We start from the raw sequence: 27,865 nt of genomic DNA on the forward strand, positions 1-27,865 counted from the left end.
TTTAAAGGTCTCACCTTAGGGAATTTTTCCCCGATCAAGTATCTCAAGACCTGGAGCAGATTAGGTAGGATACATTTCCAAAGCCTCCAGAAGCAGAGAAAACTACAAGCTAAGGAAGTCAAGAGCTTTCCTACAGACTACTGGGGCTCCTAGTTGGGGAAGCAGAATTCTGCCACAATTCCAACTAATATGACTAGATCCAGGAAGGAGACAAAGCCGGTATAGTCCTAGACCAAGAGGATACTGAGGGGAAAAATAAGGAGAAGGAAATAAGGAAAATGTCCTTCGTGGTTCACTGGCCATGGGCAACATGATGGTGCTCACTCAGGGTCATAATGGACAGAGGTGTTGAGAAATCTCATCCATTGCATCTTGCCCTCATGGCCAGATGTTACCTAAGAGTGTCAGTCAGGAAAATCTAAATGTGGATAATTTTTTTACTTATCCCACTGTTTCTATGCAACTTTATCCTTGAGAGTCTCCAAGTTTCTTTTATGTGCTGTGCCAGAGAGAACTACTTCTTCTTCAGAAACCCTCCAGAGCTGTCACTGCTAAGTGGCTGCCCCATCAGGGACTACATTTCCCAGACTCCTCTGTGGTTAGTTGTGGTCATGTGATGGAGTTTTAGCCAATGGAATGTGAGTAGAAGTAACACGCACCACTTCTAGGCAGGGCCCATAAAAAACTCCCATGTGCACCTTTTCATGCTCTTTTCTTACTTCACTGAGGAGTGGAGACACCCCCAGGCGACCTTGAAAACCACATGCTGCAGAAGGCAAAGCCCCTTTCTACCTGTGTCTCTGAATGAATGCATGAAAAACAGTTGCCCCACTGACCTGTACTGTTACATAAGCAAGAAATAAACTATTGTGTTTGAGCCACTATAGATTTGGGGTTCTATTATAACAATTAGCCTATCCTAATATTGTTTTTGATACAGCTGTTATCATTGTGTACAGAAATCTCTGTGCCCTTTCCCCCTTTCTTTAAATCTTACCGTCAACTGAAAAAGGAGAATTGGGAGACTTAAATTTAAGTAGCTCTTGGGGACAAATGACACTTACCAAATTAGTGGTCACAACATTCAGATCTCAGAGCCACAAGAACAGGAGTACAGCAGAGCCTCACTTCAAGACCACCTAATATATTAAAGTAAAACAAAAAGTAAAACATAAGGCCTATAAAACAGATATTTTAGTGTGTGATAGTTAATTTCCAAAGGGAGTTGTCCGTTTACAAAGGAATATGCCACTGTTTTCCAGTAAATGACAAGCTTCCTTACTGCCTTTAAAATGAGACTTATGCCTCCCCGCTCCCAATAATTTTAACATAGAATTTCTGAAGAACACATCTCCTCCGATACGTCAGCTGTACGAAGACTAGATGCTGACTCAGGGGATGACTTTAGAAGCCAGGAAAATCAGGGTATCATTTCTATGCCTGTGTGCCGTTCTCATGTACATGTCAAAACTTTTCTCTTGGGAACTTAACTTTCTTGGGTAGGAACTTCCAGAGGCTGTGAAATTACAGGCTTTGTGAAGAACTATGAGTTTGTAGTCAAAGTTAAAACAGACACATTGTGTCTTTGTGTTTAACGTCATCTGAGATACGATGGCACAAGTAGGAATGAAAATAAGTCCTCTGTAAACAGGGCAATAAGATAATGTAGGTTCATACACAGAACAATCAGAAACGTGCGCAGTAAAGGCAGCACAGTTGTGTGCATCTTTTTACCAGGGCTGTCATCTTTTACCAGGTTAAGTGTGAAAATACCGTTTGATGGCACAGGACACGTATTTGCCTAGAACAGGGTTTATTTTTATGTCTGATCGCTCAGTATAAGATCTAGGAAGCAAACAATCCAGAACTCTGAACAAACATTCTGACCGTCTGAAACAGAGTACTCAGGTGAGGGGAGGAAGAGGAGGCAAAACAAGAGAGTTGACAGGGAAAGGCATCAGTTGGGCCATTCTCCCCTGGGTTTCCGTCTTAGTATTGTTCTTTTTTTTTTTTTTTGCATTCTTTTCTGATCCTGTGGAGAAGAGAGATATCAGATCCCTTTGGGGCCGTATTTAGAGGGTCTCCCAAATGCAGTCCCTACTCCCAACTCTGGGCTGGGGCTTGGCAAGCTGTAGGCGTCAGGGAACAAGATGGCGCCCTACGGTGAAGGGCGCTGAGTGAGGGGGTGCCAAAAGTGGGCCTTCACTTACTCGGAGGCGCTGGCTCCTCTGAAGCCCAGACGCTGCCAACTCCCTGGGCCCAGGAGTCACAACCGCTTTCGTGCCCTGGGTTCTTCACTTCTTGTGGCGATCAGCTCCACATATTTTTCTGATGATGTCACCCATTCTGACTTCCTACATTTTGAAAGTTGATCTACAAGTAAAATCTTTCGTGAGGCTTAAAAAAAAAGAAGAAAAGAAATAAAAGGTGTGCTGTAGGGAGATGGAGAGGAGGAGAAAGGCCGTTGCCTCTTTATTTTGAGATTTGCTGCAGCTGCGAGTGCCACTCCCCAGCTAGTTTCCTGGCTTCAGAGGGAGGCCAGTGGCCGGGCGTGGGTGACGTCAGGGCCAGGCCTGAGTCATCGCCAGCAGCCCGGCCGGGCTGCCCTGCCACTCGGAAGGGGACAAAAGGAACCTTTGATGTCCAGAGGCCCTCCTCTCAGCACACTCGCCGGCACAGACCAGCAGGCCAGGAGAACATTCCTGCCGTCTCCCCACCCCCAGCCGCCCTTCCTACTTCCGGAACAGCCCCAGACAGATTCAACAAGGCCTCCCCAAAGGACATCACCCTCCTGCATGGCAGAGGCATGGCCGTGCTCTGTCAGAGAAGCAGGGAAGAAGAAGAGGCTGTTTCCCTGGGGACCTCTCACTGCCCCTCTGCCATCCCCCTTCTGTGTGGTGCCCACCTACTCAAGGAGTTGCAGTGATATTGAAAGAGATGCGGAAAGGTGGAAGGCACTTTTGTCACCATCCCCGGGCAGCTGCTGGTGGTCAGTGTCTATTCTCCTCTGCCTCTGTACTGTGGCCCTGGGCTTAGCTCCCTGCCCTAGGTGCCAACATGAACTAGCTCTTCTTGGATTTAAGACATGACTGCTCTTTAAAGGGGATATTTATATCTCAGTGCCTGGCCTGAGTGAGGCTTGGTAAATATATGATGAATTAAGGAATGATAATTGCAAAATAAAATAGTAGAGGACACATATTAAATACTTAGAGTGAACATTCAAGCCTCTGTGCTTTATGAAGATTATTTCATTTATTGGTTATCACAACAAAAAAGCTGTGAGGTACGAACTATTAATAGTCTTAATGCTATAGAGGAGGAAATGGATGCTCAGAGAGGTTAAGACACTTTTCTGAAGCCTCACAGCTAGTTAGTTCGTGGCAGAGTCTGGATCATCTAATCTCACATCCTGTTTTCTTAATCACGGTGCTGAGTGGCTGGAGCGAATGAAGGAATATTGACCAAGGGCACCCTGACCAGGAGAAAGGAGACAAGGATAAAGATGGGACTTGAAACCAAATCCTACAAGGAAACAGTGAAACAATTAGGAATGTTCTGGCAACATGGGCCTCAGGCCTTCTTACTGCGTCAACACCAGGTCTGAGGTTTGGCAACTGGGCGGGTTACTCAGCGTGGCCAGGAGGGCGAGTCAGTCATCAAGTTCAAGCGGGGATGAGAAACTAGGGAGGTCGGATGGACGCAGGCCTGTGGCATGTGGTAGATGCAAAATCCGAGAGCCACGGGGGACAGAGTACCTTGGCGGGAGCCAGAGTCCATGCTTGTCTTTTTGTTGCCTTCTGGCCTCATGGATATGGGTGGGAAGGTCAGTGAAATTAAAGGGATACATCTGGGGTAGACAAGAAGGCTACAGGAAAAAGGACATGACGGCACTCTCAAAGACTCTGGACTCAGAAAAAGAGTTGGAACTGTGGTGTGGTTTTAGAGTGCAGGAGCAACGGGAAGGGACAGGGAACAGATCTGGACCTGACAATGGTAGTTACTTTCTACTCTTAGCGCCCTCCTACCAGGAATCGGCTGCCTTTCTGGGCCTGAGGGAGAGTCCTGGCAATGACTGTGGGCAAGCAAAGGCGAGGAGGGGTGGCGAGAAGAGAACATCTGCTTTTGGGGTATCTGGGCCCAGTGTAAGAATGACCTACGAGGTAGCCTCTCCTCGTGTGGTTTATGATTCTGTGGTTTGTACTTTTCCATGATTCTTTTAGAGTAAATGTCTCATTCCAAGAGGAAGACAAAACCAGGAATTTCCAGCCCCTTGTGGAGGCCTCCTCGATAACACACCCACAGCTTTCCTTCCCACTGTGGGTGGGGTGTCAGGTCACAGAGACCACTGTCCCTGGCTCAGGCAATCTGTGCCTCTGATGCCTGGGACATTGTGTAGTTCTACCTTGTTCCTGGGAGCTCTGCCAGTTGCCACTCTGAGGAATTGCACTTGTTCCTTGTAGTTTGAATCCCTAGGCAGGTGGAATTTATAGAGGTGAATTTCACAAGAGAGAAAGCCACATGCTTTTAATCAAGGGAGCAGCAGCAACTGATCAGGTTCACTGTCAGTGTCTGCACACAGCCTGATCTTGGGCTGAGGAAATCACTTTAAGTTCCAGGCATTTTTGGCAGAAGACTTGTTTATTCTTTTCTTCCTTCTCTGCAGAAAATGCCTCTGGGCACCTCCCTGCTCTGTTTCCCCAAAGACTCAGTGGCCTTGCTTGCTTCATACACACAGGTATTTATTTCTCTAATAAGATGAACAAAGGCTGATCATTTCTTCACCCTGCATCCTATCAGGATAATGTGAACAGAAAAATAAAGAAAAGAAGCAGAAATGATCAGTAAGCTTAAGTGAGACACAGATTCTTGGGTTATATGCTCTGGGGTTGATACTAACAGTGAACATAAAATCAGAGAACTGGGACAAATATCCATTTGAAGATACAGAGAAGTAAGTACAATATCACTTCCCTAGCTTCTACCTGAAGTGGAGCAGCCTCCTCCTTTGCTACAACAAATGCAGTTAAATGCTGGTAATTAAAACCAAACCTTTATTAATGCAAGGAATTCCTTGGAAGACTTGTCTATACTTGTTGCCTTAGATTTCTCTCATTTCATTCCCTCTCTTTAAAAAAAATTATTAAGGTATAATTTACATACCATAAAGTTCACCTACTTAAAGTGTACAATTCAATGGGTTTTAGTGTATTTACAGAATTATGTAATTTGTAATCTATGCTTTTAACGTTTTTTGTCACCCCCCAAAAAAACACCGTGCCTATTAGGTATCATTCTTCATTTGTCCCCACCTACCAGCCCTAGACGACCACTCATCTAGTTTCTGTCTCTATAGATTTTCCTCTTCTGGATATTTTCTACAAATGGAATCATACAATATATGGTTCAAATATCTGTCCTCTCCAAAACTCATGTTGAAATTTAATCTCCAATATGGCAGTATTGAGAGGTGGGGTCTTTCAGAGGTGGTTAATCCACTCATGGATTAATGATTAATTGATTAATGGATTAATGGGTTATCACAAGAGAGAGACTTGTGGCTTTATAAGAAGAGGAAGAGGGACCTGAGCTAGCACTTTCAGCCCCCTCACCATGTAATGTCCTGTGTCACCTTGGGACTTGCCAGAGAGTCCCCACCAGTAAGCAGGTCCTCACCAGATGTGATCCCTAGACTTTGGACTTCTCAGCCTTCATAACTGTAAGAAGTGAATTTCTTTTCTTTATGAATTACCCAGTTTCAAGTGTTCTGTTTAAGCAACAGCAAATGAACTAAGGCATAGAATAGTTTAGTACTTCATTCCTTTTTATGCCCAAATAATATTCCACTGTGTGAGTATACAACATTTTGTTTATCCAAATCTCAGTTGATGAACACTTGAGTTGTTTTCACTTTCTGGCTGTTATGAATAATGTTGCTGTGAACATTCATGTGCAAGTTTTTTTTTTGTGGACATGCATTCATGTCTCTTGGGTAGACACAAAAGAGTGGGATTGCTGGGTGATATCATACTATGTTTAACATTTTGAGAAACTGTCAAACTGTTTTCCAAAGTGCTGCATCATTTTACATTCTCACCAGCAATTTATGAGGGTTCTGATTTCCCCACATCCTCACCAACGCTGTTATTGTCTGTCTTTTTTATTACAGCCATCCTAGTGGGTACAATGTGATATCTCATTGTGGTTTTGAATTGCATTTAACAAATGACTAATGATGTTGAGTGTGTTTTCAGGAGCTTATTGGTCACTTGTATATCTTCTTTGGAGAACTGTCTATTCAAATCCTTTATCTTTCAAATTGGGCTTTTTTTTTTTTTTTTTTTTTTTTGAGTTTCCCTCTTATTGCCTAGGCTGGAGTGCAATGGCACCATCTCAGCTCATTACAACCTCCACCTCCCGGGTTCAAGCAATCCTCCTGCCTAAGCCTCCCAAGTGCTGGGATTACAGGCATGCGCCACCATGCCTGGCTAATTTTGTATTTTTAGTAGAGACAGAGTTTCTCTATGTTGGTCAGGCTGGTCTTGAACTCCTGACCTCAGGTGATCTGCCTGCCTCGGCCTCCTAAAGTGCTGGGATTACAGGTGTGAGCCATCCGGACTAAATTTTTTTTTTTTTAATTTTTCAGTTTTAGGGATTCTTTATATATCCCAGACACAAGTCCCTTATCAGATATATTTTATAATATTATCTCCCTGTCCATGATTGTCATTTCATTTCTGGTTGGTGTTATTTGAAGCATAAAAGTTTTGAATTTTGATGAAGTCCAACTGGTGTCAAACTCCCAACCTCAGGTGATCCGCCTGCCTTGGCCTCCCAAGGTGCTGGGATTACAGGCGTGAGCCACCGTGCTCAGCCTATTTTTTAATTTTTTAAATTTTTGAGTTTTAGGGATTCTTTATATATCCCAGACATAAGTCCCTTATCAGATATATATTTTACAATATTATCCCCCTGTCTATGGTTGTCATTTCATTTCCGGTTGGTGTTATCTGAAGCATAAAAGTTTTTAATTTTGATGAAGTCCAACTTATCAATCTTCTCTCTCATCACTTGTACTTTTGGCATCATATTTAAGAAAACATTATCTAACCCAAGGTCATGGAGATTTACACCTGAGTTTTCTTCTAAGAGTTTTATAGTTTTAGTTCTTTTTTTTGAGACGGAGTCTCGCTCTGTCTCCCAGGCTGGAGTGCAGTGGCCGGATCTCAGCTCACTGCAAGCTCCGCCTCCCGGGTTTACACCATTCTCCTGCCTCAGCCTCCCGAGTAGCTGGGACTACAGGCACCCGCCACCTCGCCTGGCTAATTTTTTGTATTTTTTTTAGTAGATACGGGGTTTCACCGTGTTAGCCAGGATGGTCTTGATCTCCTGACCTCGTGATCCACCCATCTCGGCCTCCCAAAGTGCTGGGATTATAGGCTTGAGCCACCGCGCCCGGCCTAGTTTTAGTTCTTACATTTAGATCTATGATACACTTTAAGTTAATTTTGCTTATGGTGTGAGGTAGGGATCCACATTCATTCTTTTCATGTGGCTATCTGGTTGTCCCATAACTATTTGTTGAAAAGATTATTTTTACAACAATTTTGTACATATAAAACTATTCTAAAATAAAGAGTTTATTTTAAAAAAAAGTTTATTCTTTCCTCTATTGAATTGTCTTGGCCCCTTTGTCAAAAATCAACTGACCATAAATATTAATATTTATTCCTGGAGTCTTAATTCTATTCCATTGATTTAGATATCTATTGTTATGTCAGTACCACACTGTTTTGATTACTATAGCTTTATATTATGTTTGGAAATTAGGAAGTGTGAATCTACCAACTTTGTTCTTTTTCAAGATTGTTTGGCTATTCTGAATCCCTTGAATTGCCATATGATTTTTAGGATCAGCTTCTCAATTTCTGCAAAAAATCCAGCTGGGGTTTTGATAGATGTTAAATTGTACCTGCAGATCAGTTTTGGGAGTAATCCCATATTAGCAATATTAAGTCATCTGATTCATAAACTTAGGAAGCCTTCTCATTTATTTAGATCTTTGATTTATTTCAGCAATGTTTTGTTGTTTTCAGTGTACAAGTCTTGCAATTATTTTGTTAAATTTATTCTCAAGTATTTTATTAACTGGTATTGTTTATACTGGGAATCATCTATGCTCATGGACTTAAGAGTTTGTGCTTTCATGATCAAAAGTCTTAAGTCCCAGTCCTGGTTTCACTATTTATTACCTGCATGTAATGTAAGGTTACTTCGACTGTATCAAGTTCTTTTTCTTCATGTGAGAAAAAGGAAATACTAATACCACCTTATGGGTTTGTTATGCAGATTAAATAAGATAATGCATATGTAACCCTATTCAGACCATGACCCACAGGGTGCAGTCTTGGGGAGGGGGCAGGGTTGCAGTCCAAGAAACCCAGTCTAGTTGCCAAAAGTAACTTCTAATTAACTCATATTAATATTTGCATTTCTCAAATATCACAAAGAGCCCCTTCAATTCCCCTTAGCATCCTTTCCCCCTCCTATCCAAGCCCCTTACACTCCATAGCTTCTGCCTCCCTTTCTTTCTCCCAAACTCCGTAAAAGCTTTCTCTCCAGTCCTAATCAGCATTCCTCTGGTCCTTCTGCTTCTGTCCAGTTCTTCTTCTGATGGGGCAGAAAAAGAAATTGGACAGACAAATCCAGAAATCTTGTTAGTGGGCAGGAAGAGAAGAAAATCAGGGAACACTTAAACTTAATGTATGTCCTATCACTCATGTAAAGTGCTTAGTGCAATGTCTGATATATAATAATGGCTCAATAGATGTTGGATTAAAAATGTTTTTTTTTGTGCTGGTTATTTTATGCCATCCATATTTTATGTTAATTATGTGGGGTTTAGATCATAACCTCTGAGAATCCAGCCTAGAGACTGTTACCCAATGGCCCATCATCACTCATTCGGGTGAATTTTGGGAATTCGAATTTGGAATTATTGTTCTATTTTCTTCCTCCTGAATCATGCCTCAGAGAATGAGCCCTTGGCAAACTGTAAAAAGTTCATCTTTAGGGCTCCTTGAGTATTGTTTGGAGGCCACATCTGTTTCCTCCCTAGACCAGCCCCAGGACCCTATACTCTTTCCCCTCCACAAAACCTTCTAGTATAATACCTTCAAGCGTAGGTCAGGACTCATTATTTAGTGGGTCAGCATTGGTTTCAAGTGATAGAATAAAATAAAACAATAGAAAAGATCCAAGTACATTATAACAAACACTTTCAATTTTATAATATGTATGTGAGCTGGGTCTCTCTGTGAAACATATTTTCTATCGTGGTTCAGGGTTTTTAAAAAATGTTTAAAAACCAGTGTCGATATAGATCCCTCACTTTCACTAAGGTGTTTAAACAACTCATGAGAGATAAACTCCTCTTAGTGATGTGTCCACTTATATAGGGTTGGAGACCTTAAGTTCTAGGAATGAAGCTCCATCAGTAGTGAAGTATTTGGGGGCACTGAGGCTCTTTCATGTAATATACAACACTTGGAGAAGGAGTAACTTCTGTTTGCTGTGTGCAAACACAGCAAAACTTCTGTTCCTGCTCCCTCATGCCACCCCGTAGCCATCCCCTTCTCTCATTCCCACAATATCTACACATCTACACCTTGAACTTGTGTGGTTTTCTATTTTTCAAAACTCTTTCACGTACTCCATCTCATTTGGTTTTCACAACTATTCTATGAAGTTGATGGGTCAGATGCAAGTCCTTGCTTGGCCACTTAACATACTGTGTGACCTTAACTTCTCAGCCTCAGCGTCTTCAGTTCCGTTATTTATATAAAACCAGAGAAGTCAAGAAATTTGGCCAACATCACACAGCCCAGAAGTGGCAGGACCAGGAAGAGAACTAGATTTTCCACCTCCCAGCCTGGTTGTCCTGCAGGCTCCGCTTATGGAAATGCATATCTTTTTTTAGAGGCATGATTCATCTGACTACCTTACAAAGAATGTTTAAAAAGCAGAGAACATTTTGCTCTCCCCTCCCCGCCATATCTAAAAACACTGACTTTTATGGCACCAGGCACAAGACAAACAACTCTTCATGCTTCATGGTGAGGGGTTATCACACTCAACATCAAAGACTTTTTAAGGCTGGGGCAGTCAGAAACAGAAACAAAGTCAAGAGGAGAGGAAAACAAAGTTCCCAGAGTGCTCTGTTTTTGTCCTTTGTGTAGCAGAGTGTCCCCTCTAGTGGTTCTGGAGGAAAATAACTTCTGGAAAACACATTTACAGATTTGACATTGATGGAGTCAGAGAATTTGGTGCTTCAGGGGAGCTTAAAGCACTTGGTTCTGTGCTTCCTTTTATTGATGAGAAATTGAGGACAAGAACAGTGATTCTCAACCAGGGGTGCGTTTGCCCCCTGGAAAACGTTTGGCAACATCTGGAGACATTTTTTATTGTCATTTTGGGGGGTAATACTGTCAACAGTGGGTAGAAGCCAGGGATGCTGCCAAACATCCTACAATACACAGGACAGCCCCCCACCCCAACACAACTATCTGGTCCAGTAAGTCAATAGTACTGAGGTGAAGAAATCCTAGACTAGAAAAATAATGGGACCTGCCCAGGGACTTACAGCTTATTCACAGCTTTTGACAGCTCAGACTAAGCATTCTCTTTTTGTTCCTTAATTTTTTTAAATTAGAATTGTTAACAATTCAAAAATAATACATGCTCATGAGTAATATAATAAAATATAATTAAAAGATTTTCCATCCCCTCATGCCTCCCCAGAAGCAATGTTAACATCCTTGGTGGTTGATTAGGCTGAACTGTATTAGAAATGACAATTGCAGACCCTTTTTGATGTAAAAAATGGCAATTTCTGATGGTGAAGCTTAAGACATTCATCCCTCTCTTCAGGCACACACCGAAACAAGCATCAAGGCACACAGGGGATTCTTTTGACTTTGCTTGTCATACAGGAGTTAGAGTCAATAGCACAAATTATAATTTTTCATATTTAATAAACAGAGTACCTCTTCAGATCAAAGATAAGGATCTACTGCATGTTCCCAGAAGCTTAGGATGCTTAGCACTGTGGGGTCCCAGAGCTAAGATGGTCTATGACAGACATTAGAGGACACTGAATCGTGTGGTGCATGTCTTTAATGCCTCTTTGACACTTGGGGTCTCACCCTTTTGTAGAGAGCTTGGCTCAGGATTAGAATCTTCTGCAGGCTATGCTGTCTAACTAGAAATTAGTAAGATTCTTTTGTTGTTTTTGTATTTATTATTATGGACATTTTATAGGAAGCACGTTTGGTTTTCTACTGAATATGAGGTTTTAAAACTTCATTTTATGACAAGTGTATAAGGAAAACTGAGACAACTCAAAAAAAATTTGTTGTTTTTGTTTATGAGACAGGGTCTTGCTCTGTTGCCCAGACTGGAGTGCAGTGGTGTGATCATGGCTCACTCCAATCTCAACCTTCTGGGCTCAAGCAATCCTCCCACCTCAGCCCCCTGAGTAGCTGGAACCACAGGCATGCACCACCATGCCTGGCTAATTTTTTAACTTTTTGTAGAGATGAGGTCTTGCTGTGTTGTCCAGGCTGGTCTTGAACTCCTGGGCTCAAGCGATCCTCCTGCATTGGCCTCCCAAAGTGCTGGGATTACAGGCATGAGCCACTGTGCCTGGTCCCGTTATATTTTTATTGATTACTGTTTTTCTTATCTTCACTGTTCCAGTTGACCACATTCTTATCTTCAAAAAATACTGTCCTTTGCTGGACTAAGAATGCTCTGCTATCCCGGATCTTCTTTGTCTCTTGTGGCAAACACTGTTGTTAGCCTACACAATTGCCAACATCTCTCCTTTCCTTCTTGCTGGGCAGAGCTCACCACCCACCATAGGGGTTGACAATGGCAGACAGGCACATGCTCAGCCTACCTCACAACTAAGGCATGGATGTGTGGTATGATTCTGGCCAATGGCACATGAGGGGAAGTTTCTTGGGTAGGGCACTGGGAAAAAGTTTCCTTCCTTAAAATCCAGAGTTTCAGGTTTCTGTAAGCGATTGTATGAAGAGGTGATTCCTTGAAGAGCTGCAGCATCTTCCAACAATGAGGGGGAAGGTCAGAGTGTAAAAATCAGTACCTTAAGATGGTAGAGAGAAAGGTGGAAGAGCTGGGTCCTTGGCAACACTGGTAAGTCATGGGTCAACTCAAGAACCACCTACTTCCAGGTTTCCTGTTAGTAAGATAATATGTCTTTGTCATTTACGCTATTTGTACTTCAGTGTTCCTTACTTGCAGCCAAAAGCTTCCTTACTGACCACTCATATGACCACATAACAGGTACTCACTGGCCTCCTAATGGCTCTCCTTGACCTCCCAGCCCCCATCCACCATCCTGAATGCAGTTCCTTCTCTTTAAAGAGCCAGTTTGGTTAGAGAATTCTGTAGTTCAAGCCTTTAGTGGTAGTATTGTGCCAAATCAAATAAGCCACTGACAAAAGACCACAAATTCTATGTTTTCATAAATATAATACATCCAGAACAGAGAAATCTATATGGGCAGAAAATAGATTACTGGTTGCTTAGGGATGGGATGGAAATGAGGGCTTAGGGAGGTGACAGTCAAAGGGTATAAGGTTTCTTTCTGAGGTGATGAAAATTTTCTAAAAGTGACTGTGTTGATGGTTGCATTTGTCTGTGACTATACTAAAAACTTCTGAATTATACACTTTAAAAGGGTGAATTTTACACTTTAAGTAGGTGAATTGAATGACATGTGAATCATATCTTAATAAAGCCATTTTTAAAAGAACATTTCGTGGTGATCTATTATCTAGAAAATAAAGCACAAATTCATTTCCTTGATTTTCAAAGTCTTCCACCCTCTGGCCTCAAACTACCATATAATTTAACTCCTCATGACTTTCCTATTGGCAGACAATTGGACAGATTGCAAGGGTTCCAGACATACAGCCTGTGCTTCCCTGCTTCTCTGCCTTTGCTCCTTGTTCCCTGGGCCTGGCAGGATCCCTCCCACCATCTTGGTCTATCAAAATTTCACTTGCCTTTGAGGCTGAATTCAAATGTTCTCCCTAATATTTCTGCCTGGAAAGCCAGGCAGAAATGCCCCTTGCACCTCTGAATTAGTAGAATTCAATAGACTTCCTGTGGTGCTTACCTTGTACTCTTTCACGGGCTGATTGGCTATATGACCACAGTTTCTGAATCAGAAGTTGGTTCTAATGCTGTGTCAGTAAGAAAGACTATTACAAACCAGGATTACTTTAGAAAATTTGGATTATGTGGTTACCATAATAGCCTTCCCACTAGAGTGTATGATCTTTATTGGGTAACATCTTTTCCTCTCTCACAGACTTCTCACCACGGTCTCTCAGGTGAATAAAGAGCTTAGGTTCCTTTTTCTCTACAATGCATATGAAATGTGGTTAGGTGGTGTTAATTAAGGGTCTTACCTCTGCATTATACAACAAATAAATAAAAGCTAAGTTGATGATACAAACTTTTTTAGAGACCACAGAAATGACCAGGCGCAGTGGTTCATGCTATAATCCCAGCACTTTGGGAAGCTGAGGTGGGCAGGTCACCTGAGCTCAGGAGTTCAAGACAACAGTTAACTGGGCATGGTGGGGGGTGCCTGTAATCCCAGCTACTCAGGAGGCCGAAGCAGGAGAATTGCTTGAACCCGGGAGGCGGTGGTTGCAGTGAGCCGAGATTGTGCCACTGCACTCCAGCCTGGGCAGCAGAGTGAGACTCCATCTCAAAACAAACAAACAAACAAAACAAAACAAAACAAAACAGAAAAGATGACAAAAATACCAAATGGAAAAATGAAAGAGAATATTTCTATAATGGAGGATGCCTTCCTAAATAAGTCACAAAACCCCAAATACCATAAAGTAAGTCATTGATAGATTTCTTTGCATAAAAACCCTCTGTTTGGCTAAAGACACCATAAACACTGTGGAAGGACAAATGACATACTTTGAGAAAATATTTTCAGGAGAATAATAAAGGATTAATATCAGCGCTAATTGAACAAACAACACACAAGAACGAGGGCAAAGAAAAAAAAGAAGTAAGTCATAGTAAAAGTACAAATGACAAATAGTATATAAAACATGTTCAGTATCACTAGCATCAGGGAAATGGAGACCAATACAAGGAGGGTTATTTGCCTATCACACTGGCAAACATGGAAAAGATTAAGAATATGCCTAATGGTCAAATGTATGGAGAAAAGATCAAACACAAATAGTAGTAATGAGAAAACAAATTGGTTCTATAACATTTATAACATATATTATACATAATTTTGAAGAGAGCAATTTGGTAGTGATCTAACTATTTTCTGCAATTAACAGATATTACATTTGTAGTTCCCAAGTGAACTTTTAAAAAAAGTCATTCTTGATGGTTAATGAAGGAAATCTCAATTTTTTTTTCCCAATTTCTCCATTCTAAGACACTTATATAGAATACACTTATTAAGATAATTTCCCAGTTGTTTACAATATCAAATAAGGAAGCCTAGCAGGAACAATCATCTTTAAAAGCCCTCCTCTAACACTTTAAGTGAGAATTTAAGAATTCTCCATATTTGCCTGGACTGATACAGCCAGAACACTTGACCAATTGACCAACTTGATAAGGAGAGGAGGGCGGGGGACAAGATGCCGCTCTGCCTTGGTTTCCCCATCACTGGTTTCCCTTGATTGGTATTTGGTTGTGTCAATGCTTTTTGTTTCCCTGATGCTTGGTGAGGCTTTCATGTAAGGTTAGATGTAGTAGAGAATTGTGTCAGTCTTTGTGGTCGACCAAATACCGAGGCTTCCCTTGAACCTAGCATATTTTCTTATTTCACTGTCTTTCCTAAACAGAGCTGCAGCAGCCCTTAACACTTTTGTATGAGTGAGAAAAAGGCATCCCTTGAAGTGTAGCCCCGTGCCAGGATGCAGGGCTGGGCGAGGGAAGAGCCGTCTGTCTTCTCGCCCCTGGGCCACTGTATGAGTAGTCCTATTCCTTATACCAGCCCTAGTCCAACTGCTGCCCAGGAAATCCTTGCAAATTGCCATTTCCTCATTTCCCATGGTCCCAGGGCACAGCAGCACCTGCTACAGTTAATGCTTTCTTCTCATGGCTCCTCTTTCAGAGCTGCCCTTTGAGATTTCATCAGTCTCCACATCGCCTTTGTTAATGCAGTTGGCCACACAACCCCCGCTCCACCACAAACACACACCTATAGGTTGAGTGTTCACCCATGAAACAGAGAGTGGCAGAGAAGTTAATTGGTGTCCTTTTTACTGCTGCGTTCTTACCAGCAAAAAAGCATGATAAGGGAATTTCTTCTTAGCTTTGACTTTTGTGTCTTGGGCTGGCTCTCCTTCCTCAGGGAGAAAGAAATAGCCCTTTGTGCTTTGGAGCCTAAAACAGAGAAGTTTTTGGGCTCCCAGGATAAAGCCCCTCCACTCAGATCTTTGTTTGAAATTCAGACTGATTAAGAAGAATTTTTCAGGATGGTGGAGACAGTTGCTATGGCTAAAGGAGGAGAGGGTGGTCCAGCCCTACTGGTGACTCCCCTAAGATGGGAAGTCTGTGTGAGAGGTGGGATTTTGGGTTAGAGATTTCCAGGGTGGCAGGGATCTATATCCCACCCCTGCTGTGTGAACTCAGGTGGGAGCTACTGGAAAGCCTGTGGAGGCGGCACACTGTACACTCCAACTTTGAGAGCCGGGGTAGGGCTCTCCATGGATAACCTGTGGCCAGGGAAGATAAGCACAGCACCAAGACATCTTTCCATGGCCCCCCAGAAGGCCCAACTAGCAGAAAAGGCTAGAACATGGAGTAGCAGGAGTAGCGGTTACCATGACAACCACCATGGTCTGTGAATCAGAATATCCCCATTTCTCTAAGCACGTGAAAGCCTGGGGCTCCTGTACATGCCCATGGAGGTGTCAGGAAGACCCAGTAATCAGGATATTAGACTATTTCCCAACCTTGGAGAGTAAGGACTTTGTAGCCAAGTTTAATGTGATTTGAGAGAAATACAGAAATGTGACATTCTTTGCATCTGGGTATTGTTATACTGCATTCTTACCTGTTACCCACATTTATCTTTATAATGTAATCTATGAGAATCCTCCTTGGAAAGAGAGAAGTGCTTGTATTTTGAGCAGAGCTTCCTCAACTCTCCTTCCTTTCATTGTAATCTCCACCTCTTAGAAATTCTCTCTAAGATAATATAAACTAAGCATGTATAGCTTAGTTTATAACAATGTGTGCATATATTAATTGAGTGGAAACATGACTTCTTAGGATCTTGCCATGTACTCCACTACCCACCGTAAAAATAAGATGAAAACAGGATCTTCAAGAAGAATCGTGAGAAAGAGGCCTGGAATTAGGCCTAGACCCTCCATCTTGGTTATGCCTATCATTCTCCCAGTGCCCATCATCTGAACTGGGGTGAACTGCAAGTCCTTAGACGAATGGATTTAGTTCCTTTGACTCAATCAGAGTTTTGCAATAACAGTCATTATGCAAAAAGCAATGTGTTCAGTATTCTGAGAGACAGAGAGAAGTAAAAGATATGGGTACTTCCAGGAGGAAGGTACTGCCTGCCTTGAGAGAGATGCCGATGAATCCCGAAGTGCACTGTGGGGTTGTGCTGACCATGAGCAAGGCGGGGACATGGGGAACCCAGAAAGCTACAAGGACTGGACCAGTCAGGAAGGCTCCCTGAAGGAGACTTCTAGAAGGAAACCTTTGCCCATACAATTTCTCGATTTCAGTCAGCTGGGAGAGAGAGGAGTGGAAAGAGAGAGAAACTCCAGGGAAGAAGCAGCTGGCTGGACAAAGGGACAGAGATGAGAATGGCCACCACCTGATTGTGAGGCAGCATGTTGGAAGCAATGCGGAATGCATGGAGTGCGGCCTGGAAAGTGGGACCAGCGTTGGCTTTCAGTGCTGCATAGAGTTTTTCAGACACTGGGCAGCTGGGTTTTCAGCACAGGAATTCCATGCTGAGAGCAGGGTTTAGAGAGGATTAGCAGGCAGCTCACGTGGGATATACTGAGTGTTAAGGGTTTTGTAGGTTAGTAATGATTTCCTTGTAATAACATTTATGGTGTTTTTAAAAAGTTAACTTTGAGATACAAGCATTGTGTGTATTGTGCATAGAACTTTGAAAGAGATTTATGCCTTGATACCACTTAATCCACACTATTTGTAAGAGAGTGAAGGGATTATTGACTTATGAAATCAACAAGTCCAACCAAGAGGGCCTGAGTTGAAGAAATTTGGGATAAGACCAGATACCCAAGTGTTGACTTCATAGGGTGGTTATGAATTCCCGCAGCAGTTAGCTAACGATCGTGTTGTTCTGCAAGACCACACTTGCCGGAGGAACAACTGGAGTGTTCCTGGAGATAACTGCTGGAGTCCAGGATAGCTTCCAAGAAGCCGTCTCCATCTACGGTGAGTAACAGTGAACCAGGACTGTCATCAGACAGCTAGGAGCAATCTTACCGCACTCAATGCCTCATTTGCTATGCTTATGTGTCCATTTATTCATTCATTCATTCATTCATTCATTCAAGTATTTCTACCTGCTAAGGTGCTGTGGAAGATACAGGCCTCAGCAATGTGTGGCATGGTCCATAATACATGGGAGAAACACACATGCATACAAATGATAGTAGAGCCATTGTCCTCTCTTTCCTTCCCCCTTCTCCCCTTCCCAATACCCTTTCCCTCTGGAAAACTGAAATATCTATTGTATTGGTAGGTAATTGACTCTCAGTTTTCTTCCATGAGTTCTAATGTCAACTTTTGCTTTTTGGTTAGTAACAAGAGTGAAGATATTCAATGAGAAATTTCTAGAATTCTTTTCTTTTCTCTATTTTCTAAGAAGAGCGGATTGGAGGAAGGTTGTGGGGTAAGTGATGCAAAAGGGGAAAGATGAAAAACGGGCATCACCCTCAGCGGGGAAGGACCAGAACTCTTGGAAAGAAGAGAGGGTTGGGTTGAGGTCTGAGGGCTTGGTTTGGAAAGAAAGAAAGAGGGGGAGGTAAAAGAGTGGAAGAGAAATGGTGAAAGTGACAGAGACAGAGAGACTGATGGGGAGAAGAAAAGCAAGAGCCTGTGGGCCTAAACACCCCTGGTGAACTGAGGGATTTGGGACAAAGGGACTCTTGTCTGTCTGGAGGAAGTTTTGCTGTGCATTATGCCCCGAAACTCCCTTATCATGGTCTGCACGTGCTCTGCTACTTTTCAAGGTTTAGGGGTCGGGGGAGGGGAGGTCAGGGTTTGTTCATTTGTTTGTTTGGCATGCAAACTAGTACTACTAAGACCGAAGGCAGCTTAGTCTTATTTGGGGGTTCTTATGTTACCTTCAATTTTTCAGTCGAGTGTCTTCAGAATTCCTCTGTCTGTGTGTGTTTGATATCTGAGCTCATTGGCCTGTGAGTTTGTCATGATCAGAGATATGGCTTTTATGGCTGCAGCCTGTAGTGGCCCAGCTCATTAGTGCCACTCCTCCATCTGGGGAAAATACAGGCTTCACTCTCTACTCCACCTAGAGAGCTGCTTTGTGGCAAAGATCATCCACCCTCTCGTCCACTCTCTGGCTTACTCTATTTATCATGTATTATGCCTATAATTCATTTTGCTTTAAGTTCTCCCCCAGTTCCCTTCACCCATGTATACCATCGTCACCCCATTTTCCTAGCTATTCCTTAAGCCCACCCTAGCTGGCTTTGCCTTTATGAAATGCTTCTTCCGTTCTTGTCTGCTTACTCATCTCTCAAACTTGAAGCCCTCCCATTCACCTTCCCTCCATCTGTATATCTTCAGTCTAAACATACTGTGAATCTAACCCTTTCTACAACATTCTGATTCTGAGAGTTCAGATTATCATGGGTTCTTTCATGGTCTATACATACCTTGAGGACAGAGACATATTTATTTGTGTAACCCCAGAAGGAGGCAGGTGCTGGGATTATACATCCCAGATAGCTACACATCTCCCTCTCTCATTTTCATTCGGGTTTCTGCATGAAACAGCAGCCCCCTCTCTCCTCTCTAGCTTCTTTTTCTGCTCTATTTTTCTTTATCACTTGGTATATAAAAAAATTATTTATTGAATTGCTGACTATCTGTCGCCCCTGCTCCCCTAGAGTGTAAGCTTGATGAGAGCAAGGACTCTGTCTGCAGCTTTAGGCCAAAACCATGCCTGGCATATTTATCGGGTAAATGAATTCTTGGTAGGTCTCAAGTACTCACTCAATGTGGAACTGAGTTAAATTATCAGCAGTAAACCTCTAGAAACATAACCTTACAAAAACAAGACTTTATCTTTGTATTGAAATCTCCAACAACCTGAGGTTCAGATAGTATCTTCCTCTCCCATGGAATTTAAAAAATCCTCAAAATATAAGCTTAACTCATCTATAAAGAAATTGTTAGATAACAGCCTGGGCGACAGAGCAAGACTCCGTCTCCAAAAAAAAAAAAAAAAGAAAAGAAATTGTTAGATAACAATTGCACTTAATACTTAACATTTTGAACCTATAATATTGAATCTGAGAAAAACGAAAAGGGAAAATTAATGATAATACTTTTTTTTTTAAGAGACAGAGTCTTTTTTTTTTTTTTTTTTTTAAGAGACAGACTGGAGCACAGTGGAATGATTACAGCTAACTCCCAGGCTCAAGTAATCCTCCTGCCTCAGTCTCCCAAGTAACTAGGACTACAGACATGTGCCACTGTGCCTGGCTTCTAAAATTTTTTTTGTAGCGACAGGGTCACTATGATGCCCAGACAGGATCGGTCTGGTCATGAACCCCTGGCCTCAAGCAATCTTCCTGCCTTGGCCTCCCAAAGTCCTAGGGAGGGAACTTTCTCTCCACCATGCCTGGTCTGATATATGTTTTTGTACTATTAAAGAAAATTATTGATAATATTATCTTTGCAAGACAATTTTTATTTTGCTAAGCTGACTTGGACCAGACATTTACATTGGCATTTGGAATGAATGTATGTCATATGCCTCTTTTTAAAAATTGTGAATTGTATATTAGGAGAATTCACAAAACGTGGTTGTACCATTTAAAGGATAAGTATGAAGCAAGCAACTAGTCAATTACTTCTCAAGTCAAATAACAGTAATGCCAGTTCTCTAGGAGCCCCTAGCATTCCTTTCTGAGTTCTGAGCACAACCACCTCCCTACCCTAGAGATAACACAACCCTGCCATGTGTGATAATCTTTCGCTGGCTTTTCTTTATGGTTTAGCAATCCACGTTTTATAATATAATTTTTTTTTCAAAATAATAATGCACATTGTTAAGAAAAAATAAATAAAATCAATGGTGAACTGTCTTCCCCAGTACTACTGTACAAGGCAATCGTTTCTTACCTTTTTAGACATTTCTTCTGCTAGATATCTCCATACCTTTAAGCAATAGGCTTATATTTCTATAGTGAATGCTGTATCCATTTTAAGATAGTGAGAGTAGAGGAAAGGAATGTTCTTACCAACAGAATGAAAATTGAATTTTATCAGAACTGTTCTTAGCAACACTTGATGCTAGAAGGCATTGGAACAATTTTTCCATGTTTCAAGAAAAATAAATTTTCAGGCTAAAAATACACTTTTGACCAATGTATCAATTAAAGGTGATAATTAAATATGATGTCAAAGAAAATTAATCACCTACACATCCTTTCTAAAGAAGTTGCCTGAGGATCTGTTTCAGCAAACCAAGGAAGTAAGACCAAAAGAACAAAATGTAGACTCCAAGCAATTTAATCCAGTGAAGACCCTGGGTGATTCCTGTGCAGGAACCCAGAGAGCAAGATGTCCAAATTGAAGTAGGTGAGATCTCCGGAGCAAAGACAAGATTTGATAGAATAACTGATTACATAAAGAGATTGAATAAACTTGAGGGATAAAATGATGACAAAGATGCTCAGAAAGGCAAATACAAACTCCAGTGAAAAAAAACAAAAGACTATACAAGAAAAGAAATGTAATCAGAGTGGTTACTAACCCTACAATATTTTTCATGGTCACCATAATGTAAGCCCTGTTACTCATATTCAACTCCTAGACTAAACCTATAAAGAGAGCACAAAAGACTTCATTTTAGTCACAACACAGATTACGAATGTCATAGAGGATCATTTCCTTATCCCCGATGTGTAAATGTAATGATTCTATGTCTAATGAACTCATGTCCTTCAGCTCTAGGAAATGTCTTCTATTTCTCAATATCCATTTTTTCTTACTGTCACTACTATTAGTCAACTGTGGATTAGCCCTCTAAGACTCCTTTCTTTTCTTTTATGATTTCCATCTTTTTGTCCTCTTTGGGAGATTTCTTCGAATTTATATTCTAATGCTTTGTTTAAAAATATATAGAGTTTTTTTTGTAAATGTTTTTAATATCCAAAGGCTCCTAACAATGCTCTGATTTTTCTTTTTTCATTGCATCCTGTTCTTTTATGATGCAATATCTCATCAAATTTCTCAAGGGTGCCAGCTGGGAGTTTCTTTCTTCCCTTCTGTTTCTCATGTTTACTCTTTCCTTGGGCCATTCTTGTTTTTATTTTTATCTGTCTTTCATGATGTATTTTTATTTATTTATTTATTTATTTATTTATTTATTTATTTGAGACAGAGTCTCACTCTATTGCCCAGGCTGGAGTGCGGTGGCATCATCTCAGCTCACTTCAACCTCTGCCTCCCAGGTTCAAGTGATTCTTGTGCCTCAGCCTCTCAAGTTGCTGGGATTACAGATATGCACCACCATGCCCAGCTAATTTTTGTATCGTGTCATATTCTTTCTTCAAGTATCTGATCATCCTCAGTTGTCTTTACTTTGGAATGAGACAATAGGGTACTAATTGGCTTTGGGTTTTTGTTTGTTTATTTGTTTTTTGCACCTGGAATGAGCTTACTAGTGGTGATTTAACCTTGTGGTGATTTAGCATTGTCAGTTAACTGCTGCATGATCTCAAACAGCACTCTGTGCTTTAGTTTCTTCCTAGAGTTGTGAATATTAAATGAATTAATATATAATGTCCTCATTGCAGTGTTTTATAACTATTTGCTGCTTCTATTACATGCATTATAATTACTTGGCAGGGACTCAGCTATTTAGCTATTTCCTAAATGTCAGGATATCAGTAGTTTCATTTTGGGGGCCACCTCATTTTGTAGAGAGAACAAGGCTGTCAGACTTTCAGTGGGGTGAGGGAGTAAAGGTAAAGGTAAAAGTAGAGGAGGGCCTGTCTGGCTGCCAAGTAGGGTGAGAGGCTAACTGCTCCTTTGGGGTATTTCATGAATCATGGTGATTTCAACCCCATTACTCTCTCAGCTGATGTTTATGAGTTGCCTAGTCTCCTAGATTTTGCGTTGCAAAGACTTTCTCCTCAGTTCTAGCCTCCTCCACCCTTACTCTTGTAATTTAGGTTTGGCTTCCTTTATCTTTCTTCTACCTCCACTCCTCCATTCACTGTTTACCCTCCAGAAATTCTGTAAAATTGCTTATCTGCTGAGAGTCCCTTTACCATTACTATGGTGATTATCACTTTTTAAATGCCGTTACTATCGTTTTAGTGGGGTCTTGGTGAGGATAAATCAAGTGTGCTCATCTGCCATCTTTAATCAGACACTCATTGGCTCTTGACAGACACAATGCCTGGTTCCACGTTTGAAATCCTAGCTCGTTTATGTGCTTTACTTACACTTGTAGGATCCTTTAAGCTTGAGTAAGATGAGAAAAGGAGGGAAGAAAGGAAATGGTAGCCAAATTGACTTGCTTTAGTTGAGGGCCCTTTGACGACATTCTACTAATGCATTCCCCTCCTGGAAGGACCTAAATTTGCAGTCAGCAGGAGAGAGGATTTTAGGCTAAGGTTCAGGAAAGACACTGCAAGTAATGATAAAAATAAATCACTTGAAGAGGAAGATATAATTACTTCCAAGTTCCAAAGCTATTATGAGCATTTCTTTTACTGTAACTATTACTGGATCATTCCTCCATGGCACTATTGCTGGAAGTCAGTATGTATATGAGCTCAAGAATAGATGCGGGCTATTTCTACAAAATACAGTAGTAGTCCCATTATGAATAACAATTATTCACTGGCTTACGATTTATATTTCCATTACATTTACCATGTGAACATATATAGTAAAATTAGGCCATTCCTTTGAAGCTCAGGATGGTGGAATTCACAAGCATTTATGATATTTAAGCATTTTAAAATGTTATGGGCAAATACAAATAACTTCAATAGATTAAGAACTACCCTTCAAACAAATAATTACAAATAATAATAGATTGGCAACCACAACTATAATTAAAGAATCTAATAATATATAATCTATGTTAGAAGAAAATGTGTTTTAACCATGACATATGTATCAGTCGGGGTCTAATCAGAACAAGAGAAACCATTACATGTATTTATAACAGAGGGAATTCAATATACAGACTTGGTTACACAGGTGACAGAGAACCTGAGAAGCTTAGAATAGTGACAGCAGGAAGTCACTCCCAATCCTGGACTGAAGGAACCATTGGAGGAGACGGTGTTACCAACGCCCAGGGACTAGGGTCACTCAGAACAGCCACAGCCATGGCAGCCTTTCTGGCAGTAACTGGAGCCAGACCTCTGCTACTGTTAGAGGCACCATCCACATCTGAGAGGCTTAGGGAGAGAAACCCTGGCTTTTTCCTTCCTCCCGCCTTCCAGTGTTTCTCATTGCCTGAGCCCAGCTGGAGCCTAGGTGACCCGGGAGCCAGAGAAATCTGTTTGCAAAAGTGGGCACTGGTAAGACAAAGAGCAGAGTAGGTGAAGGGTGAGGAAGGAGTCTGAAAGCAAACAGGCCTGTGTATAATGTATTTTACACGGCATTGTCATTCCTTAGGTTAAACATATGCTAAGAGACTATGTATTATAGAAATATATGTGTACATGCCTCTACAGCTCTATATATACTCAGATCAAATTACATCTTGTCCAGTCAAGTCAAGATTGTCTTAATGAATTCAGATCTAGTTCAAATAAGCCATAAACTATTGCTCCTCTAACTACAAATTAAATGATACTTTTAATTTTTTAAACCAAGAAACACATCACCCCACCACCTTTGGAAGTGGAAATGATCTCCCTCCTCACATTTTGTCTCTAATCCTGACACTAGGAGCATACAGTCTAAGATGCCCAACTAAAATTCCCATGACTGCAGAAATGCCATGCAGCCTACCCATATGTAACTCATCAACTGTGTGGCTTTTGAAACCAGTGACAACTAACTTGAATATTCTTTGGTAATTTTCATGAGAATATAAAAGCAGTACATTCTGAAACCTAGGCTTCACAAATAATGAGGAACAGTTCTTTGGTTCTTCCTTTATAAAAGCTAGTGGTGGGAGTGCTGAACTAGCTGTTTTTCCCTCACTAATTTCTGCCTGGCAGATGGCAGAATAAAACATTCGTAGTAGACAGTGCTTTCTTTCAGAGACTGAAATGTACAGCTACGTGAAAAAAGCTTGAGGTTTGGCCTTCTTCAGATGTGAGCATTACATCACCAAAAAACAAACAAACAAACAAAAAAACCAAAAACAAAAACAAACAAAAAAACCTCAGAGAGTTTGAGAGGCAGCAGGGGTGCCTTCAGCCTGTGCTTTCTAGAAAGTCTGATGGCTGGCAATGTGGAGTGGACCAGGCTAAGCCCAGCTGGTCATTCGCTCATTTCCTTTTTACCCATCGTCTGAGCATCTCACTGTAACACTCCCTTTATTCAGTAAAACTTTACACCAAGAGGAAGTCAAAACATGGAGTTGCCAACTGCACTGCCCTTTTCATCCCGACCTTTGTTGCAACAGAGTAATAGCTTGGATGAACGAAAGGGAACTGTATGATTAATTCTAAATAATTTATAACAAAAATGGGTAGAAGGGAGAAAAGGAGAAAGAGTGGGATAAATTAAAGGGGGAGTGGCTCACGAGGAAATTTTTCCAGCCAATGGGAAGCGTTTATTTCAACGCTGCTAAGCCCTCCCTCACTCCAGCGTCAAGGTTATTCACGGAGAAAATCCCCTAATAACAGGTTATCAGTTCTGGCTAATCACCAGGAGTGTTAAAATAGCTAGAGGACCAGGCCTGTTTAATCAGACTCTCTGGGGTGACACCTGGGTATCAGTATTTTTTAAAGATACCCTGTGATTTCAACGTGCAGCCAGGGTGGACACTCTCCAAGATGAGCCCCACCTTGGGTATATCATGGCCAAAGGTTGAACAACAGGAGCTTCAGAGAGAGATGATTGTTTTAACTGGTAAGAAATCACACTATTTAGTGCAGTGGAGCCCAGTAGGTATTGTTCCAGGAAATTTATTCAGCCTCTATAAGCCAGAAACTGCCCCCGCAGCCCTGCCAGACATTGCCTTCCACTCACCTCCCTCTGAGCCGAAGTTCTCAGTGGGGGTGGCCTTGTCCCCTGGGAGGTCTTTGGGAAATCCATGGTGGTGTTTTCAGTTGTCACAATGATTTGGTGGGTGAGGGCCTGGGGGAAAACTAAGCTGTTAGAATGGGCAAGGGAGAGATGGGAAGGAAACCAGCATTGGAAGTTATTGTAGGTTAACTACTGCCAGTCTCCCACCTCCCACCCTAAGACACACCCACACACACCCATGCACAACAATTGTAGGCAGCCTTTCTGAGCTTAGGGAGAAGTAATGTGCCAATGCAGGGAAGCTAAGAGATGGAATCCAGGAAAGAGATGGGAGAATACTCTCCTTGCATAGTAAGGCCAGGAAAATTAGTTTACATAAAATAGGGTCAAAGTTGAATTAGCAGAAGCACTATGAATCTCACATGCAAACAGATGGGTTGAGAAAAGAAAAGTCCAGGAGAGAATGAGATGCAGGCCGAGCAGAAGCCCTCATTTCTTCATGCCCACATGCATACACCATCATGGGCCAGAGCTCACCTCTTCCCAGCATAGGTAGTCCAACACTGGCTGTCCAGGCCCTTGCAGCCATAGCCAAAGGTAGCCCTGTGGTTGCTCCTCCATACCTGTGTCACAGGACTGACCTTTACCAACTCTCCCAAAGCCATTAAAGAAAAAAAAAAAAAAAAGTTCTGCCATCCAGGAACACTATGCCTCCCTTTCCCACAGAAACCACTAGAGCTTCTTCCTAAGCCATTTGTCTATCTAGAGTGGGTGCCCCATTTTTCCAACTTACCCCAACACAAAGTCTTCTCCCGCTTCTTTTGCAAAAGTTCTCGGTAGCTCATGCGAGAGAGGTTGATGACTCTTAGCAATATACAGTTAAGCTTAGATCTCTAGATGACAAGAAGTGTCTGGAAATACCATAGGCCTGCCTCCCCTCTCAGGGAGATGAGAATATCCTTAATTTCTTCCCTAGGATTAACAGCAGGGCTTCTTGCAATAGCAGCTGTGATAGACAGAATAATGGGCCCCCAAAGATGTCCAGGTCCTAATTCCAAGAACATGTGAATATGTTACTTTACATGGCAAGAGAGGCTTTGCAGATGTGATTAAGATTATGGACCTTGAGATGGGGAAATTATCCTGCATGATCTGAATAAGCACAATATAATCTTGAGTCCTTAAAAGCAGAGGACCTTTCCCAACTGTAGTTAGTGAGAGAGAGACATGACTATGAAGAAAGGTCAGAGAAATGCACAATGCTGGCTTTGAAGATGGAAGAGCTGGGTGCAGTGGCTCAAGTCTGTAATCTCAGCACTTTGGAGGCCAAGGCAGGAGGATCACTTGAGCCCAGGAGTTCGAGATCAGCCTGGGAAACACGGTGAGACCCCATCTCTACAAAAAATAAAAACAAAAAATTAGCCAGGTGTGGTGGCATGTGCCTGTGGTCCCAGTTATTCAGGAGGCTGAGGCAAGAGGATCACTTGAGCCTTGGAGGTTGAGGCTGTAGTGAGCTATGTTATTCCAGTGCACTCCAACCTGGGTGACAGAGCAAGACAACGTCCAAAAAAAAAAAAAAAAAAGATAGAGGAACATGGAGGAAGGAAGCCATGAGCCAAGGAATGGGGACAGTCTCTAGAAGCTGGGAAGGGCAGGGAAAGGGATTCTCCCCTAAGCATCCAGAAGGAAACACAGACCTGTAGACACCTTGATTTTAGCCCAGTGGGACCCATGATGGACTTCTGACCTACGGAACTGCAAGATAACTGTGTGTGTTAAGCCACCAAGTTTTCAGTGACTTACTACAGCAGCAAGAGAAAACAGCAGCTGGCTAAAACATAGCCAAAGTGGACTACAGTTGGAGGTCTCCTGTCCTGCTATTACTAGAACACAAAGTACACCTGGGTTCCTAAGGTAACTGGGAGACATAGAATCGATTTCGTGCTCTGGACATATTGATTAGATGCAAGTCCCTCAAAGTTTCCAGCATCAACATTTTCTCTCTTCTACCATTAGAGGCCCTTGGGTGAAAAAGTTTGAGAATCACTGACAAGAGAATGTTGTCCTGATTCGTGTCATTTACACAATGGAACTCATCTCTGGGGCATAAAGACAAAAGGAGACAACAACATGAATCTGAGCCATGGAACTATCTCAAGATGATATGATGTTCGAAGCAGATTTTTGTGGATATTTCTTTATCCAGAAGGAGAGTTGTACTTTGATCCATGCCTGGTCCTGGCTCTGTTGAGATTGCTCAAGATATTGATCCATTTTCTGTGTCGTTCCCAGCTTGCCTGGTATCTTCAACCAACAGGGGCTGAGGATAATTATCCTGATTGATCTGTACCTCTGC

General features: G+C 41.8%; 1 protein-coding gene across 11 annotated transcripts in view; it reads right to left on the reverse strand.

Moving 5' to 3' along the window:
- ZBTB38 (zinc finger and BTB domain containing 38) overlaps positions 1–27,865 on the reverse strand; it is a 139,634-nt gene that overhangs the window by 80,184 nt on the left and 31,585 nt on the right. For 9 of the 11 annotated variants that reach the window (XR_002520527.2, XM_021934806.2, XM_021934810.2 and 6 more), the window contains 2 exons: positions 2,211–2,397; positions 1,065–1,139 (listed from right to left, as the gene is read on the reverse strand). The gene's annotated coding sequence lies outside the window, so the exon portion shown is untranslated. Of the gene's footprint in view, positions 1–1,064; positions 1,140–2,210; positions 4,360–4,405; positions 4,794–27,865 lie in introns of those variants that run through there. The other 2 variants (XM_021934809.2, XM_009201598.3) reach the window with 2 other exon arrangements.

Source organism: Papio anubis, chromosome 2 (genome assembly GCF_008728515.1).
Source record: "Papio anubis isolate 15944 chromosome 2, Panubis1.0, whole genome shotgun sequence".
Taxonomy (NCBI): domain Eukaryota; kingdom Metazoa; phylum Chordata; class Mammalia; order Primates; family Cercopithecidae; genus Papio; species Papio anubis.